Below are 14,006 nucleotides of genomic sequence, written 5' to 3'. Positions count from 1 at the left end.
GGGGGCAGACTCAGTGAGCATCAAAGCCCCAATGAAGCAAGTCTTGTCTCATAAGGGTGTCTCCAGCACAGAAGTTCTCCCAGCGTAGACATAGCTGATCCTCACAGCCAATTGGCCTGGAGGTCAATTCCTCCCAGTGATACCAACAGCAATCAAGGCTTAACTACAACAAGACTGTGCACACAGCCCACAAAGGGTTGCACCAAGAGTGTTCACCTCAGATAACTAAGGAGGCTGAGCCACTGGGCCCTATAGGACACCTAGCACACAAAGCCACTCTGTCAACTCAGGAAAGCAGCCAAAATGCGGAGACAAAGAAATAGGTCACAAATGAAAGAAATGGAGGAAAGCAAACGACTGGATATAGAGTTCAAAACCACGGTTATAAGGTTTTTCAAGAATTTCCTAGAAAAGGCCGATAAATTTAGCGAGACCCTCAAGGATATGAAAAAGGACCAACTAGAAATTAAGCATACACTGACTGAAATAAAATATAATATACAGAGATCCAACAGCAGACTAGAGGAACGCAAGAATCAAGTCAAAGATTTGAAATACAAAGAAGCAAAAAACAATCAACCAGAAAAGCAAAAAGAAAAAAGAATCCAAAAAGTTGAATATAGTGTAAGGAGCCTCTGGGAAAACTTCAAGCGTACCAACATCCGAATTATTGGGGTGCCAGAAGAAGAGAGAGAGCAAGATACTGAAAACCTATTTGAAGAAATAATGACTGAAAACTTCCCCCACCTGGTGAAAGAAATAGACTTACAAGTCCAGGAAGTGCACAGAACCCCAAACAAAAGGAATCCAAAGAGGACCACACCAAGACACATCATAATTAAAATGCCAAAAGCAAAAGACAATGAGAGAATATTAAAAGCAGCAAGAGAAAAACAGGTAATTACCTACAAGAAAGCACCCATACGATTGTCAGCTGATTTCTCAACATAAACTATGCAGGCTAGATGGGAGTGGCAAGAAATATTCAAAGTGATGAATAGCAAGAACCTACAACCAAGATTACTCTACCCAGCAAAGCTATCATTCAGAATGGAAGGTCAGATAAAGAGCTTCACAGATACGAAAAAGTTAAAGGAGTTCATCAACACCAAACCAGTATTATATGAAATGCTGAAAGGTATTCTTTAAGAAGAGGAAGAAGAAGAAAAAGGTAAAGATAAAAATTATGAACAACAAATACATATCTATCAACAAGTGAATCTAAAAATCAAGTGAATAATAAAATCTGCTGAACAGAATAAACTGGTGAATATAATAGAATCAGGGGCATAGAAAGGGAGTGGACTGACAATTCTCAGGGGGAAAGGGGTGTGGGGGATACGGGAAGAGACTGGACAAAAATCGTACACCTATGGATGAGGATAGTGGGGGGTGGGGTAAGGGCATGGGGTGGAGTGGGGTGGGAACCAGGTGGAGAAGAGCAATGAGGGGGAAAAGAGGAACAATTGTAATAATCTGAACAATTTATTTTAACTTTAATTTATTAAATTAAAAAAAAGAATTATTACATTATGATAACTGAGTGTGTATAAACAAGTATAAGGAAACTACATGGTATCCTCTGGATGAGGGAGAGTAGCCAAGGGAGAACAAAGTTGCAAGGGGGTCCCCTCCCCAAGGCTGGGGTTCAGACCTCAGGAAAGAATATAGTTCAGCTCCCTGGAAAACAAAATAGCTTACTGGTTTGTTCTTGTGAGAGCTGATTGGAGTTGCTGGGAGAGCAGGGTTCTCCCCTCTAGAATGCAGCATAAAGAAAACTGATCAGCAACAAGAGGTTTGGGTGTGCATAAGGGCTGGGGCTCCTGGGAGCAGGCAGGCCGCGGAGGCTGGAAGAGGAAATAATGGCTCTTGAAAACCCTCCAGGCTTCTTGCAGTCTACATGTGAGCCTGCACAGGGAATGAGGGCAGTGACATGGACAGCAAGCCTTCAGGACACCAGTTGCTGTGTGGAGGAGGGGTTGCGTGGGAAGCTTACTGCCAGGCTAGGTTGAGGCTGCAAGGTCACCTAGTGACCACACATTTCGAGCATGTGGCTGAAGCAGAGCTCCAGCAAATGTTCTAACACCCACTCCACCAGCTGGAAATAGCAGGAGATTCCCTTCCAACAGCCTCTTCTGAGAGAATTTGGCATCATCCTCACTGTAAAGAGGAGGTACTTAAAAGAGTTCTGTCCATTATCAAAGAGCATACTTGAAGATCAAATTTGGAGTTGAGAGGCAATAAGTTGATAATTGACACATTTGTGTTATTCCTAGACTGTTTTCTTTTAAGATTAAGGAGTGGGCTTCATCTTTGTAGTCTCTGTGTTATCTAGTTGTTTTTTGTTTTGTTTTGTTATATATATTTCAGAGAGGAATGGAGAGGGAGAGAGAGATAGAAACATCAATGATGAGAATCATCAAGCGGCTACCTCCTGCATGCCCCTCGCTGGGGATCGAGCCTACAACCCGGCACGTCCCCTGACTGGGAATCAACTGTGACTTATTGGTTCATAGGTCCACGCTCAACCACTGAGCCATGATAGCTGCACTGTGGTGTCTAGTTTTTATAACAAACTATTGCTTCAATAAATATTGAGAATTCCTAGCTGTCTTTTTCTTTTTTTCAGAAGTTGACAGGTTGATCTTAAAATTTATATGAAGCCCTAGCCGGTTTGGCTCAGTAGATAGAGTGTCGGCCTGCTGACTAAAGGGTCCCAGGTCTGATTCCGGCCAAGGGCACGCCTGGGTTGCAGGCTTGATCCCTGCCTCCCCCAGTAGGTGGCATGCAGGAGGCAACCAATCAATGATTCTCTCTGATCATTGATGTTTCTATCTCTCTATCTCTCTCCTTTCCTCTCTGAAATCAATAAAAAATATATTTAAAAATTCATATGGAAATATGAAAGACCCAAGAACAGACCAAACACTCTTGAAAACAAAAAATTGAAGGACTTACAATTCCTAATTTCAAAATTTACTATAAAGCTATAGTAATCAATACAATGTGGTATTACCATATATAAACTAATGGAAAAAATTGAGAGTCCAGAAATAAACCATTAAATTTATGGTCAATTGATTTTTTATATAGGTGCTCAGATTATTCAATTGAGAAGAATATCTTTTCAATAAATCATACGGAGCAACTGAATATTCACAGGCAAAAGAATAAATTTGAAATCCTACGTTATATACAAAAATTCACTCTAAATAAATAATAGATCTAAATGTAAAACTTTTAGAAGAAAAGATAGGAGTAAATCTTCATGACTTTGGATTAGGCGATGATTTCTTAGAGATGACAACAAAAGCACATGACAAAATAAAAAATAAATTGGATCTCATCAAAATCCAAAACCTTTGTACTTCAAAGGACATCATTAAGAAAGTAAAAGACAGCCCACAAAATGGGAGAATATTTTGCAACTCATATATATGATAACGGACTTGTATCCGGATTATATAAAAAACTTTTATAAATCAACAACAATAACAAAATAATGCAATATTAAAACTAGGCAAAGGATTCAAATAGACATTTCTCCAAAGGAGATATACAAATGTCCAATAAGCATAAGAAAAAAGGTTCAATATCATTAGTCATTAAAGAAATGCATATCAAAATAACAATGATCTACCACCTCACACCTACTAGGATGGTAATAATAAAAATGGCAAGTGCTGGGGAAGACATGAAGAACTTGGAATGCTCATGCATTGCTGATAGGAATGTAAAATAGTGCAGTCACATTGGAAAGTAGTCTGATAGTTTCTCAACATGTTATACATAGAGCACCATATGACCATCAGTTCCATTCCTACACCAAGAAAAATGAAAACATATATCCTCACCAAAAAAAACAGTACACAAATGTTTATAGTAGCATTATTCACAATAGCCAAGAAATGGAAACAATTCAAATGTCCATTAACTGATGACTAGCTAAAATAATATGCTATAACTATCCAATGTAATACTTACGCTGCCATTAAAAGGAATAAAGTATTGATACATGCTAAAACCTGGATAAACCTTGAAAACATTATTCTAAATAAAAGAAGCCACAATCAAAAGGTTATGTGTGATTTTTCTCTACAGTGACAGAGAGTAGATTAGTGGTTGTCAGGGACTTGGGGGGGAGGGAGAAAGGGGAATGACTGCTAATGGGTATGAATGAGATTTTGCTTGGGAGAGATGAAAATGTTCTAGAATTAGATAGCAATGATATATTCACAATATAGTGCACATAATGAAAACCATTAAACTGTACACTTTAGAATGAACTTTATGCTATGTAAGCCATATCTTAATAAACCGTATCTCAATATTTATTTTGAAAACTAAGATTTTAATATTTACTTCCATCTTCTTCTTTCATTACCATGTACAGAAATATATCCAAAGAACCTGAATTGAAAAACATTTTTTTCTTTCCCTTTTCTGGAATAATTAAGATATATGGAAAATTGGGATGTAATAATCAATGATTTCAATTTCATACATTCTTATAAAACTGTCTAATTACAACTATTGGTTGCCATGAATTTTGAAAACAAGTGTGATGGTGGAAAGGCTATGGGGTTAAATAACCAATGGAAGAGAAGACTTGTGGCAAGCCACCTAGTCTCTCTTGGAACCCAAATTCCTCAACTGTGCAATAGGAAAGCTGGGATAGGCAACCTCCAGCATCTGCATGCTGCCATCATTTGCCCTAGAGAATTAGCTTTAGAATCAAGTTTTCAAATGCCTTTAATGTTTAATAAATTAAATAGTAATAAGAATTCTTTTCTAACAAAAATGATTATTAAATGGGGGTAGAAGTATATGCTTTCCTTTTTCTCTTGATGGGGCCTGTGTCTTTTTATCACAAGGCTAAAAAAATATGTAATTCTAACCCTCTGTGTATTTATTTAATACTATTTAAATTTTTATGTATTCTTTGAAGGAGTCTATCCACTTAACAACGTAGGCCTTCTAACTGGTTACATAGATTTCATTTTTCTCTGTGCAGAGTTAAAATACAGGCAGCTAATAAGAAGCATAAGCTATTTCTGCCAGCCCTCTCCAGGGACTCTGTTCCCAAGTTAGGCAGCTATTTAAAACTGAGCAGTTGTACTTTCTGTTTCTCTAATGGTTATCATTTTTAAAAATCATGGCACTTAAAACAAACAAACAACAACAACCAAGAATAAAGCAAAACTTCAACTGGTCAGTGTGCTCCCTTGAAACACAGCAATACTCTTTTATCTATATTTGGATTTTAAAATATATTTAGACTCTTTATCCTAGGGGGCTGAGTGCTTTGCACTCTGAAAGCATGTGCTCATCTTAAGAAACCACTTTTCCCCTTCCTACTTAAAAAAAAAAAGTATGAGGCTGGGGAGAAAAATAATTTGATCAAGAGCTGGAGGGAGAATAACCAGTAAGAAAAAACTAGGGCAAATAAAATTCCTCAAGGCTATGTCCACCCACAGAGATCACTACATGCTTACCACACTCTTTTTGGTGCCTGCAGTCACAATTTTCCCTGCCTTTTCTCTGTGTACCCACAGAGTGTTACTTGAGACTATGCTTAATGCTTATTTTATTCTGTTGCGCATTATATTAAATATGCCTCCCCCATCAGAATCATATTTTTTTAGTATTGTGTCAGAATACCACTAAGTCACATTGGATAAAAACCTAGTCATTTCCCAATTAAAGCTACTCCAAATTCTTCTAAAATGGAGAAGGATGCCTAATTGATATTTATATTTCTTTACTAGCTCCTTAAAAAGTGGATTCTTAACACAGTTCATTGAATTGAACTTACTTGAGATACCATTTAGTTAAAACATATGAAATGTCCATTTTCTCAGGTCAAAAGTTGATAAGAATTCCATCACCCTAGCTCAGATGAATTTCAGAAACCCAGACTTTAGTGTTAGCTTCTTCCCTCCCCGTAAATGGGCTCTCCTATCAGGCACTTCATATTCAAGTGATTTTGTCAACATTTCATATGGCTCAATTTAATAATTTTCTCTAAAGAATTTTTAATTTATAGAAGTGTATTAATTATAAAAGCATTATATCAACTTAATTTCCTCCTGTCTGTTAAAAATTTTATATTTAAACACTATAGCAAGGCATCAAGGGCCAGTAACTTGTAAGTGAAATGTTGGAGTAATGATTCTTATGCCTTTGAGGTATTATAGAAACTTTGAGAATCTGACAGAAAATATGGACACCCTTCCTAGAAAAATGTGTATGTAAACACACACACACACACCGTTTTGCATATAGTTCCAACAAGGCAATAGATCTCTTTATTCCTACTAAGCTATTAACTCCTCTTCCAGAGGACAACACTCAGAAGATGAAGAAAGTGTTGTCCAATAATTCCAGCCATTTTCCAATTTTTTTTTTTTTTTTTTTTTTTTTTTTTTTTTTTTTAGAATTCAAAACCACGGTTATAAGACTTTTTTTTTTTTTTTTTTTTTTTTTTTTTTTTTTCATTTTCCAATTTTTGAACCAAAAAAAAATGTTGTCTATTTTATGATCTATCCAGTTCACAAATTACCAGATGGTTGCTACTGTTACCATTAGATCACCATCACCAATTCAATGCCAATAGGAGGCCCAACTTGAGGTGTGGTGGTGGGGAGAGATTTTATTCACTGAAAACATCTCAATTGTGATATAGCTCAGTTGTGGAAAAACATGGCTTCCAGCTCATTCCTGAAACAGCACAGTTCTGAAGTGACTCAGGAGAAGCAGCCTACCGAGGAAGTCTTGATTTTACAGCCCAGGAAATACAGTCTTCAATGGAAACTGAAAGTGTGCTCCACTGAGACAGAAGTGAGTTGGCTTATATAGAGGAGTTTGCACTCCTGGTCCCTGATTGGTCCATTCTCATGTAAATGAGGGCTCCAAATCCTCACCTTTGATTGGTCTAAAAAGCACTGTCCTGCTAGGATTGGTTGGCAAAGATGCAAATGAGGATATAACTGTGAAGCTATGATTGGACAGGGAAAGTCTCAGTCCTATTGGTCCAATTTTGATCCTGGGAGCTCTCTTTATAAGGCTCTACTCAGCTGACAGGAACACAGCGCAGGAGGCTTGGCAGCCCATTCTGTAGTCTTTCACCGAAATGCAGTGTGCATTAGAGACCTCTGTAAACAATGGCTGTGAGACTCTGGTTATGAATTTGAGCCCAATTAACCATGAGGAGTCCTTTTTGGCAGGTATATTCCTTTCATAGTCCACATTCCTCTGCCTGTATTAAAACAATTAAACTGGAAAAGCATCTTACCTAATAACAGACAAGCATGTAAATTGACCGTACCTCCGCTATGCCAGAAGCCAATCAGGAGTGATATGCAAATTAACCCAACAAAGATGGCTGTTAATTTGCATACATAGGCACCGAGTGAGGGGGCAAGATGCAGGCGTTCTGCCCCACCCCCGGTTTCTCAGGGCCTCTGGGAAGCGTGGGAAGGTAGGGCCGGAGCGGAAAGAGGCAGCTCCTGGAGTGGAAAGAGGCAGCTCCGGGGCCTGAGTGGAAAGGGGCTGGGCTGGAGTGGAAAGGCACCGGCAAAGGTGGTGCCGGCAGCCAGGGAAAGGAAAGCCCATTCTAGCACGAATCTTCATGCATCGGGCTTCTAGTAAAATATATTGTCTAAACTGAGACACTTTTGAGGGTGAAAGGGGCATTAATAATTACACCAAGACAACAGAACCATGATCTATTAAAAAGAAAATATCTTCATTGAATATTTGTAGCATTTATTTTTTTAAATGTATCAGACTTCTATTGTCCAGATGACCATCCCATTTCTCTGCTTTCCATAAGGGACTAATGTCCATGACCATAAAAAAACCAACAGCCAAATTTACAGCTTTTTCTTCCTCTTACATTTCAATTAGAGTAAGTCAGTTAAATTCTATAGGACTCAGTCTCCTCACCAATAAATTCATAGGTGGAATATAAGGTTTTTAAAAAGTTTCAAGCTCCATCATCCTACAAATCCAATTCAAACATGATTTTTATCAGAAATGCTTCCAAGTAAAAATTTCCTAAGCCTCCTGCTTAGAAAAAAAACAGAGTTTTAAAATCAAAGTATATTTGTAAAAGACGAATAAACTTAATTGATTAAAAATCACTAATAGGGGACCCTTCCCCCCCCCCACATGGGAGTCCATTCTGTGGGACTCTTCCCCTCTCCCCACATGGGAGTCTGTAATTGTTCTTCAATAAATCTCCCCCATTGCTATGCAACCCTCTGTCCGTGGATTCCTTCTTCGACTTTGGTGGACAAAGAGTCTGGGTTCCAATCCAAAAATTCCGCTTCACTACCCTGGTGTCTTCCACCTGGTTTGCATCCCTGCTCACCCACCCCTACCACCTCTCCACACTCTGCTTGCCTACAAGCCATCCAGCAGGAGGTGGGAGTTCTGGGAAGATGGAGAACCTGGAGACCCTCTTACAGAGCTGATATGCAGAGAGGCTGCCCTGCGAGCCCAGAGCTGGGATGGAGCATCCTGAGGAGCAGCCAGCCAAAGACTGGGGAGCCCAGGGACCAATTGACTAGATTGGTTTATAGCTCTCTGCTCATTGGTGTAGACTGTGGGGAGAAATGACAATCTTTGCTGCTTCAAATGACTTGGCTATAAACAGTCCTGGGGACTGAGCCCTCTAAAAGCAGCTACCCTTGCTCTGCTGGTGCCTGTGACATTGTCGGATGCCCTCAGCCCCCTGTGACCTCACCACCTGGACAGCTCAGCCCAGCAGGGCCACCACTACTCCCTCAAGCAGCACACGTAACGGAAGGCCTAGATGACCACTGCCCCCTCGGGAGAGGCCGGCATCCCCACGCACAGTGACGGCAGGTCTTCAGACAGCCCTGCAGTGGGATCCCAAAGTCAGGTCTCCCTCCCTGCAGATGGCCCCGTGGCTAGCGGTGCAGCGTCAACTGAACAGCAGGATATAGATCAGGCCTCCATCAAGCCAGCTGCCTCCAAGGCCATGGCAGTGTCTGGGGATGAGAACCATCATGAAGATGAAGCTGATGCAGGGCACAGGCAGGAGCCCAAGGAGGCCACGGCCCAGCTGGCCCACCCGGCCCCAGATGCCCTGCAAACATCCTTGAGTCTCCAGAACCTAGTGTGGGCTGGGCCGGTGCAAGATTCGAGGAGGACACAGAGTCTTCGGATTTCCCAAAGTGACTCCCGGGTTAAGGAAGAGACACCACAAACAGCGGGTGTCCCAGATAGGGAGCAAGACTTAGACCCATCTACCCCTAGGGCTGAAGTACAGTTCCCCCCACATGTGCCTGCCGTGGGCACTGCAGATGCAGAAAGCCAGCTTGACACCATTGAAGCTGTTGAGAAATCTGAGGGTCTGGAGGCCGTGAACCCTGACACTGAAGCTTTGCCATTGGCTGAGTCCCAGGCAGTGACCGAGGGGGATTTGATAGACTGACTGCTCAAGAGACCTGCAGGCTCCACCGGTCCCTCCCTCCTCAGGAAGCAATGTGCCCTGCTTGCCTGGCGCCCCCACAGTGGCCCTGGGGAGAAGGCCTCTGGATTCCAGTCTGTACATAGTCTGTGAGGAGAACTACATGCGCTCCATGACCAGCTTGCTGGGAGGGGCCGAGGGGTCCATCAGCTCCTTGGCAGACATCCTGGTCTGGTCTGAGGCCACCATGAACATGGCCACTGGCCTCCTGGCCTCGGGACACAGCTCCGTGACAGACCTGCTGCACAGCTGCACAGCCTAGGGCCCAGCCTCTGCTCGGTCTCCAGCATCCTGGGGAATACGCTAGGTCAGCCATCTCCTCCTGGCTGGTAGCTGGGACCCGCTCGGTCCTTTGCTCTGTATCACATGCTGGAGAGGATGGAGCTGAGGACTGTAGAAGGCATCCGCTCAGCCGTGCATATTACATGACCAGCCAACTCACACCTCTCTGGTCCCAACTATGACTAGACCCTGCACCGCAAGCCCCAAAGGACTGGCTCAGCAGCCTCCTGAGACTCTGGGACACTCATGCCCTACCCTCTTGCCCCTGCCAGCCTGGGATGGCTCTCCCCAGACCAAGCAATAAATCCCCAGCAGCATTTATTTTCTAAAAAAAAAAAAGGCACTACTAGCTTACAATATATCATATAATCAGTGTGTAATTTTGAAGTGTAAATTGATAAAATGTATTATTATTGATAAACATATAACTAACTTTTATAGAATATTCTCTATGTGACAAGCAATGCTAACTAAGCACATCGTGTATTTTCTCACGTAATTATCACAATGAGGTTGGTACCTTAGTCCCACTCTACAGACAAGGAAAACAGAACTTAGATACTTAACTGAGATTACATGGCTAGTCAATGAGAGAATCAAGGTTAAAACAGTCTGCTGAGCCTAAGTTCCTCACTGCTGAACTCAGCTAATGAATTTACCAAATAATGTCCCTGCTTTGAACTTAGCTGTCATTCTACTTATAGCCCTGACATAAAAAAATACCACATTTTCTAGATGTCATAACAGATATCTCTTGCATAATCACTTAATTGCTTATTATCACAATAAGTGGTAATAGTCACTCTCATCGTCTTTGAGACCAACTATCTAAGGAATATTTCATAAGAGACTATGTCCTTGAACATGAAATAGCTGCAATTGTGAGGGATATGACCCCACCTGAAAGATGTTTTTAAATATATTTTATTGATTTTTTACAGAGAGGAAGGGAGAGGGATAGAGAGTTAGAAACATTGATGAGAGGGAAACATCGATCAGCCACCTCCTGCACACCCCCTACTGGGGATGTGCCCGCAAACAAGGTACATGGCCTTGACCAGAATTGAACCTGCGACCCTTCAGTCTGCAGGCCAACGCTCTATCCACTGAGCCAAACCGGTTAGGGCCTGGAAGAATTTTTAAATGACAAACCAAAAACTACGCTGCATTTGTTACATGTGGTACTTAAAACCAACTTCCATAAAGTTTTTTTTTAATCTTAATATATGATTTAAATATATATAATACATATTTATATAAAATTGTCCATTTCCTTCAGAATTGAGAAAATACATCAGCACAATATATACTACTATTATTTTAAAACATAAAACTACTACCACTTTAAAAGACACCACCTTATATTACCTAAATACTATCTTGGAGAAAGTCACAGGCCTTTATGGATTTCTAAACCTAACGAATGATAAGTTTAATTGTCTTAATCTTGAAACCTAATATTGTAAGTTAACATGCACGATTACAATGCACATTTTCCTGGAGATATAATGAAAAGCCAAGCAAAATTTGCAATTAACAAATGTAAACTATCATAGAGTATCCACCTGTAGTTGCCTTCCTGTCCTTACATGAATCAACCAATTGTGGTGTAAGAAAAGGCAGAGAGAAGATTCTGGTGTTGTTGTTGGTTGTTGTTTTTTTCCAGAATCGAAATCTTCGAAGACCCTACAAATGTTCCATTGACTTTTTTAAAAATATATATTTGTTAATGATTTCAGAGAGAGGAAGGGAGATGGAGAGATAGAAACATCAATGATGAGAGAATCATTGATGGGCTGCCTCCTCCACACACCCCCAACTGGGGATCGAGCCAGCAACCCGAGCATGTACCCTGACTGGGAATCGAACTATGACCTCCTGGTTCATAAGTCGACGCTCAACCACTGAGCCACCACGGCCAGGCTCCACTGACTTATTTTGACATTTTCTCAACTCCAGAACATGTATTCTTAGTTGTGTAAATGCTCTGTATCCCCTATTAGATTTTAAGCACTCAACAATATGGAGAATCTGTTAAGCAAATATGTGCTGCTATCTACCAAAACAACAAAAATAATAGTAACATCAGATGTCCATGTTAAATTAGTCTGTTTTCTTGGTGACCTGAAAGCTATAAATTTTAGGAAATATTTTAGAAAAAAAAACAAGTATTTTGTGCCTTTCACCTAGAATGTAACTTAAGTTCACATAAATCTTAAATATTCACATAAATTATAACCAATTTGTTATACAATTAAGCTGAAAGTAATATAAACTTCCCTTAAGAGAACACTAGATTTGTACCAAATTACATAATTAAAACTAAAAATAATAAATATTTGCATAAAGTGTACCTAATAGAAAACCAAAACTGGGAATAAACTATCTCATAAAATACATCAAAATATAAGTACAAAACCAAGGACAATCTTTAAATACAGGCCAGAAACCCTATTAAATCAAAGGCAAAACTTGCAGATTGTTTTCGCTCTATTATCTAGGAACTTAAAGCCAGCTGGATAAAAACAGAAGGAGGTTTCTTCCAAGCTACCCACACAGTAGCTGTTTTTCTGCTCCCAGATCTGCCCATGACGATCAGCTTCCTGCTCCAGCATGGGGAGCACACGTGTATGTGGAAAACTGTGGAGCCAAATTCCCACCAATATCAGTTCCTCTCCTGGAGAAGGGAGCAAAATATATTTAAAAATAGTCACACAAAGAAAACTGAGAAATTAAATCCATTTCAAAGGGGTTATGAAAGCAAGAAAATAAATTGCTTCATATAAATAAAAATTAAAACTTTGTCTCTCTAGAAACATTAGTGAATGAACTGTGATATGCAGAGTTTTCTGGAGAGCTGGAAATTTTAACTAAGACACTTTTAAAACAAAGCCTTCTTGAATGCAAATCTTTCTAAAAATGTGATACATTATTTTGATTCTTAAATGTGATTATTTTTTAAGGCTCATGATAAGACACATTGTCCAATGATTTACTAGCCCTAGCCTGATGTTAGGTGCTAGGTTGATGCATGAATCACCTGGGGCCTGGCTGGCATGGCTCAATGGTTGAGCAGTGACCTATGAACCAGGAGGTCACGGTTCAATTCCCAGTCAGGGCACATGCCCGGGTTGTGGGCTCAGGTGTGGGGCATGCAAGAGGCAGCCCATCAATGATTCTGTCTCATCATTGATATTTCTCTCTCTCTCTCTCCCTCTCCCTTCCTCTCTTAAATCAATAAAAACGTACTTTTTTAAAAAAGAATTACATGGGAAACCTCACAAAAATATAGAGAATAGATTCTGATTTACTATAGCAGAAGTGAAGCCCAGAAATCTATGATTTCAAAAAATTTCCCAGGGGATGCTCATTCATGGCCAGTTTTATGAACCAGGAGTATAAGAGGAAGAACATTTGCCTGACCATTAGTATTCAGGTAGCTTTATTTCCTACTAGAGGCCTGGTGCACAAAATTATTGCAGTGGGGGAGAGGGGGTCCTCAGCCTGGCCTGCACCCTCTCACAGTCCGGGACCCTTCGGAGGATGTCCGACTGCAGGCTTAGGCCCAGTCCCCACAGGGAGAGGGCCTAAGCTGTCAGTTGGACATCCTTAGCGCTGCCACAATGGCAGGAGAGGCTCCCACCACGGCCGCTGCACTCGCCAGCCATGAGCCCAGCTTCTGGCTGAGCAGCACTCCCCCTGTGGGAGCGCACTGACCACCAGGGGGCAGCTCCTGCTTTGAGTGTCTGCCTCCTGATGATCAGTGCACATCACAGTGAGCAGTTGAGTGGCCTTAACATATCATTAGCATATTACACTTTGATTGGTTGAACGGCCAACTGGCCAACTGGACACTTAGCATGTTAGTCTTTTATTATATAGGATAGTACAATGAGTCAATTCAATAGAATGCAGTGAAAATCTATCACTGGACAGTAAAAGACCTCCTTTCTTAGCCTGGGCTTCCTGAAGGAGATGGCATTTGAGGTGAATCCTAAAGGTTGAGATACTAGCTAAGTGAATTTGAATAAGTTATAATAAGAGGGAAGGAGGCAATATGCCAAGCCCCACCCCCCCAACATTATTCATACAGTATCAGGAGTTCATGGTATGAAGCGGGGAAGGAAGGGCTGGATAGGGGTTCAAAGTTCATCTTGCAAGCAATGGAAAGCTGTTACAGCATAAAGTCAGTGAGTGTCACTATCAGATTTGCATTTCAGCCAGG

The 14,006-nt window shown here is 40.8% G+C and overlaps 1 pseudogene across 1 annotated transcript; it reads left to right on the top strand.

Annotated features, from left to right (window-relative positions):
• Positions 1 to 8,818: 8,818 nt before the first annotated feature.
• LOC308241594 (testis-expressed protein 44-like) lies at positions 8,819 to 9,963 on the top strand (annotated as a pseudogene). Its single transcript has 2 exons — positions 8,819 to 9,380; positions 9,544 to 9,963. The product of its transcript is annotated as a testis-expressed protein 44-like (transcript).
• Positions 9,964 to 14,006: the final 4,043 nt, after the last annotated feature.

This window comes from Plecotus auritus (genome assembly GCF_963455305.1).
Source record: "Plecotus auritus genome assembly, chromosome: 1".
NCBI lineage: Eukaryota > Metazoa > Chordata > Mammalia > Chiroptera > Vespertilionidae > Plecotus > Plecotus auritus.
Note: the sequence above shows the minus strand (reverse complement) of the source record. Positions and strands in the feature narration are given on the sequence as shown.